We start from the raw sequence: 6,000 nt of genomic DNA on the forward strand, positions 1-6,000 counted from the left end.
GCATATTCTAAAGATAAAGTGAAAATTGTTTGTTCGGTTTGGGGGCTGGACATTGGGCATAGGAGCAAACTAGACCTCCAGGCAAAGTGACAAGAAAAGGTAAAACACAAACCTTGAATAATGGCATTGATTTAAATCTCATAAACAAGAGCCAATATGTAATAAATTCTCATTTTATAGGTAAGAAAACCGGCCCAATCGGTTTTAAAGTATTTTGTCCAAATACATACAATGAAAGCATGAAGTTAAACAAGCAAAACCAAAACTGCATGGGTCAGTCATGAACAGTTACTCTTTGCCCTGGTTCCCCTTGGGCATCCAGTGTGAGCAGGGCACTGCTGCCTAGTAATGCCTTATGAAATCACCATGATGCCTTCTGCCCGAGTTCCGGAGAAACTCCACAGTTTTTTATGGTAATCAGCTGAGCACACTCCTGCTGATATGTAAATCTGGCTCTCTACTCTCCACCAGGAGTCTGTCACCAAACCCTCCCCCAACACAGTTCCTCAGAAAGCTGTTCTTGGGCCATCCCACCCCTAGTCCCCCTGTCCGTTCAGGTCCAGTCAGAAGTAAATGCTATCGATCCTTTCTTCTGGTTTGCTCAGATCCGTCCTTCCTTTCACACTTCCACAAGACCTTATCTCAAAAATGTTCCCAGTAGCCTCCTAACTGGTTTCTCTGGCCTCCTATTTTCATGATGTCATTCCCTGGCACTGAAACTTTTTAACAACTGCCTGAAGGAAGGAATAAAGGTCAAAGCTATTAATCTGGCACCCTAGGTCTCTCAACAAATCGCCGCTGTCTTCATAGACTTTTTGACCTTGCTTTTCACAGAGTCCAGTGAGCTTTTATCTTATTCCAAAAGGGCTGATCCGTGAATATTCCCTCTATACTGCTTTGTATGTATAGGAAGAAAGAGGGGTCGAAGTATTTTGCCTTCATGTTTGTCTATGCACCATATGCATGCCTGGTACTCAGGGAGGTCAGGAGTCAGAGTCCCTGGAACCGGAGTTAGAGAGGGTGGAAGCTGCCATGTCAGTGCAAGGAATCAAAGCAGGGTCCTCTGGAAAGAGCAACCAGTCTCTTAACTGTTCAGTCATCTTTCCAGCCCTTACTCCCATGTTTAAACCCAGCTCAACACTGCCGTCTAAATTCTATTGTCATCTTTGCATTGGACTTTTTCTTCTTTCCCCTAAATTTCCATGTTCTTCATTTCATCCTTTTCAGTCCCATCTAATTAGAGAGAACAATACTTTATATTATGTCTCAGCCTTAACATCATTATCTTCTGCCTCCTCAACTGAGTTGCAAATATCCGGGGAGCTAGAAGCATCACACATTTTCTACGGCATCCCCTGAGCAGGCAACATTCCTCATTGAACGCAAAATTATTCTACCAAGATCTTTCCTATTCTGCTTTCAAGACCCGTCCCTGCTAGGCAGTAGTGGAACAAGCCTTTACTGGGCAGAAGAAGGTGAAACTCTGTGAGTTCAAGGCCAACCTGGCCCACGAAGCCAGAACCACACAACTGAAACCCTATCTCAAAAAACAAACAACAGCAACAGAAATAAGACAAAACAAACAAACAAAAGAATCAAGACCCATCCCTGTATTCTAACACTGTGGAAGAAGTCCTTTCACCAATACTACAGTTTGATCACGACACACCTAGTTGACTCCTAAACAGTTTTGGCAGCTCTTTAAGAACAAGTCAAAAAAGACTGTTTTCTTTTTGTTTTTCCCATGCCCAACAAAGTATTTTTGAGCAGCGGTGTTTAGTGTTCATGACTGCTGGACTCTAGCGGCTTGTTGTCCCAACCATTCCTCTGCCATTTGTACCCCCAGAAAGTCTCACCCTACCCACTGGGTGACCGACTGGATTTGAATGGCTGATTCCAGTGTAGGGGAACTGTTAGAAAATGACACGGTGATTGTGTTGTTAAAGGACAATGGCCCAGAAAGCAGAACCTGCCTATACTTGCTGAACCAGTATAGAAAAAATTCTCAAGAGCCATGGTTCGGTCATCATTAACCACCGAAGCAATACAAGCAGAAAATGACTAGTAGAAAAAGGCTCTGATTTTAAAATAAATAAGTCCAGAAAACTGCAAAGTGAGATTGACTTTTATTTAGACATCAAGATAAAAGCTGGTTCTTGATGTGACGCTTGTAGTATGTGACAAAGCACAAGCTAGTGCTTCTGCCCACTTCTGGATTATCTCTTCAGACGCAGGTCTCCTGCTGTGCACCATTGTGCTGTTCTTTTTTTTTTGGTTTTGGTTTTTTCGAGACAGGGTTTCTCTGTGGCTTTGGAGCCTGTCCTGGAACTAGCTCTGTAGACCTCCTGCCTCTGCCTCCCAAGTGCTGGGATTAAAGGCCTGCGCCACCATCGCCCAGCCATTGTGCTGTTCTTAATAGATGTATCTACGGCTGGATGATGAGGGAAATACTTTTGCCGTTGCGTATGGATGGGACAGCCTTCTGCCTATTGTTAGCTATTGTCACATCAGTGCTGAGGCCGCAGGAAAAGAACTATAGGAGTTGCCTTTTTGCTGCTTTCTGCTTACTTTTGAGGGAAAAAAAAGTCTCAACTCTGTAGCCCAGATATGCTTGGAACTTGGGACAATCCTCCTGCCTCCGTTTCTTAAGTGCATGAATTATAGCTATAAGGCACAGCTATAATTGCTTGGTCCATGCAATTACTCTTACCTGATTTTGTTCTTTATGTAAACTTTTTAATCCTTCATTATTTTTTTTTCTCTCTCTTTCTCTCTCTCTCTTTTTCTGAGAGGATGAAGAAGGGACAAGAAGAGAATGAACACAGTCCATTATGGTTTAGTTAGTTATCTGCAGTAGTGTTTAATAAAGATAGTGTAGCATTCTGAAGAGTGTTTTTAATATTTAATAAAAATTCAGAAAATAAACATCTGTGAATGGCATAATCAAAATTTTGTACAAGACATTCGAGAAATGAGTGAAAAGTAAGATGCTAAAGGAATAGCCCCAAATCAGGAATTTAATATAAAAATTAAAAATGAGGGACTGGAAAGACAACTCAGTAGTTAAGAGCACTGGCTGTTCTTCCAGAGGACCTGGGTTCAATTCCCAACACACACACAGCCATCCACAAAGTCTGTAACTCTAGTTCCAGGGAATCTGACACCCTCATACAGACATACATGCAGACAAAACCGTAATGTACAATAAACAAATGAATCTTTTTTTTTTTTAAAAAAAATGTTTTTAAAATTTTTAAACATTAAAAATAAATGTTTCTCACTTCGTTGTTAGATATGCACAGATGTGCCATATGATAAAACAGAATCGTTTCCTCTGAGAAGCCCAAATTCTATTATAAGCAATATCTTGAAGAAGATTGGAGAATGGCATTGCAGTGATTAGAGGGGAATTTCAGGGGCTGTGATTATCTCTCCAGCCCATAAGTACTTTGGGGATGGGGGATAGCATCGTAAGGCCAAGCTGGCTTCAAGCTGAGTAGTTCAAGCCTGGGCTTCCTGAGTAAGCCACAAATACACAGATTTATGAGTGCCTATCGTGTGGGAGGTCAGACGTCACCTCTCAAGCTGGGCTCGGAAGGTTTTACCACCTGATAAGACATTCGCAGGTTGATGTCATTCAGCTCCTCCCTTCCCTAAGTCTGGTTCCACCAGCCGTTCAAGCCACCTTTCTTCCCTGGCCCAATTTTTCCTGCTGACAGCTGCCAAGCTATACAAGCACCACTGTTAGCTCCTCCACACCATTGTCCAGGGTCAGGATAGGCCACTGTGGATGGCTGGTCAAGAGAGGTCAATCCGTGGACCAGGGATGAAGTTCACTGGTGAAGTACTTACTTGCCTAGTGTATGTGGGGCTCTGGGCTCAGTTCCAGTTCTGCTAAAGAAGAAAAGCTCAATTCATGCTTGGAGCAAGTGGTTCTCTGATGTCCTGGAAAGGCACGAGAGTGAGTGTGCACGCACTCACACACAAGCACACACACATACACACACATCAATTAGAAAAAACAATTTTAATACATATTTCAAGTAATATTAAATAAGAAAATGGATTCGCTCATCATATAGTACTTGCCCATAGCAAAAAACTGAAGACATCAACAAGCCATGGTAACTGAAAATGGCTACTATTTCAGCTGTTGTAGTAATAATAGATAATAGCATGATACTGTACAGAGTACAAAACAGTTTCACATGCCAAATCACACATGGTAAGCCTGTGAGAACTGGTAAACTGCCCACACTCCTCTTACACAAACGAGAAAGCCAAGATCTAGGCAACAGGTCCTTATCAAGCGAACCAGGGTTCTCATCCTGCGGTGTCTCCCAGACTTTCCAACTCTCTTTCTCTTGGGACTTTTTAATTGGATCAGTTGTAACTATCTCCTTCTGTGTGGACTGGGCCTGCTGCTTCCTGACTCCTGCTCCAAGTTATTTTGTTTGTTTTTGAGAAGGCGCATCACCGTATGACGTAGGCTGCTTCCTGGACACGTGACTTTCCTGTCTCTGCCACCTAAGCAGCTGGGACTAGAGGCTCTTGTCATCATGCCCATCTAAAATTCTGTAATTATCAGTCCAGGCTCTTCCTTGATATAGACTGCCGTCAGAAGTACAGTCTGATTAGTTAACACTGAGTCAGCAAAAATAAAGACTTTCAGAGAATAACATGTCTAGATTTTCAATCTTCTCCTTCTCTGGCAAGTATTCAAAACAACTTTATTTTCCCCCTTTTTATTGAAAATGGATTCTTTCTCATACAATATAAAACTTTCTTTTTGTAATTAAATATAACAGCGCCCCTGGTGGTCTAGTGGTTAGTATTTGCTGCTCTCACCACCGTGGCCTAGGTTCAATTCCCTGTCAGGGAAACACACTTTAGCCAGGTGCTGGTGGTGCATGCCTTTAATCCCAGCACTCAGGGAGTGAGTACAGGCAGGTGGGTCTCTGTGAGTTCAAGGCCAGCCTGGCCTACAGAGTGAGTTCCAGGGCAGCCAGAGATACACAGAGAAACCCTGTCTCAAAAAAAAAAAAAAAAAAAAAAAAAAAAAAAAAAAAAACAAAAAAAAAAAAAAAAAAAAAAAAAAAAAGTAAATAAATAGATAAATAAATAAAGATATCTTATTCCTTTCAGCAAAGAACAAGGTTGCTTTTCAGTTAAAAAAATTATTATTATTCCCAGCCATGATGGGCGCAGCTTTAATTCCAGTGTTCAGGGGGCAGAGGCAGGCAGATCTCTGTTAGTTGGAGGCCAGCCTGGTCTGCATAGTGATAGCCAGGACTACATGGTGAGATCCTGTCTCAACACCATATATGTATAGACATTTATATATATAATGTATAGATACATATGTGTGTATGTATATATATAAAATTGTGTGCCTGTGTGTGTTGCGAGTGCCATGACACATATACAGAAATCAGAGGACACCTTTAATGAGTCTATTCTCTTCCTTCTACTGTGGAATTCAAGGTTCACACTCAGGCCAGGCGCAGCACTTGGGAGGCAGAGGCAGGCGGATCCCTGTGAGTTCGAGACCAGCCTGGTCTACAAGAGCTAGTTCCAGGACAGGTTCCAAAACCACAGAGAAACCCTGTCTCAAAAAACAAACAAACAAACAAGGTTCAGACTCAGGCTGTCAGTCCTGCAAGGTAAGTACTTTTACAGGGACGAGCCATGCGTCTGGATCCTAATGTTTTAATAATGTTCTTATACAAAACCTATCTCTTCCATCAGTCCTAGACTGTGGTGATACTGTTGTTTCCACCTCCAGAGTGATGAGATTATAGTGTGTCACCAAACTTGATCTGCGCAGTCCTGAAGATGGAATTTAGGGCTCTGTGCAGACTGGGCAAGCAACCAACCCCAGTACCTTGGTGGATCTCTTTCTTTTCTTTTTTTTTTTTTTTTTGTTTTTTGTTTTGTTTTGTTTTGTTTTTTTGAGACAGGGTTTCTCTGTGGTTTTGGAGCCTGTCCTGAAACTAGCTC

This window comes from Alexandromys fortis, unplaced genomic scaffold (genome assembly GCF_014885135.2).
Source record: "Alexandromys fortis isolate MF-2015 unplaced genomic scaffold, M_Fortis_MF-2015_v1.1 scaffold_172, whole genome shotgun sequence".
Lineage (NCBI taxonomy): Eukaryota > Metazoa > Chordata > Mammalia > Rodentia > Cricetidae > Alexandromys > Alexandromys fortis.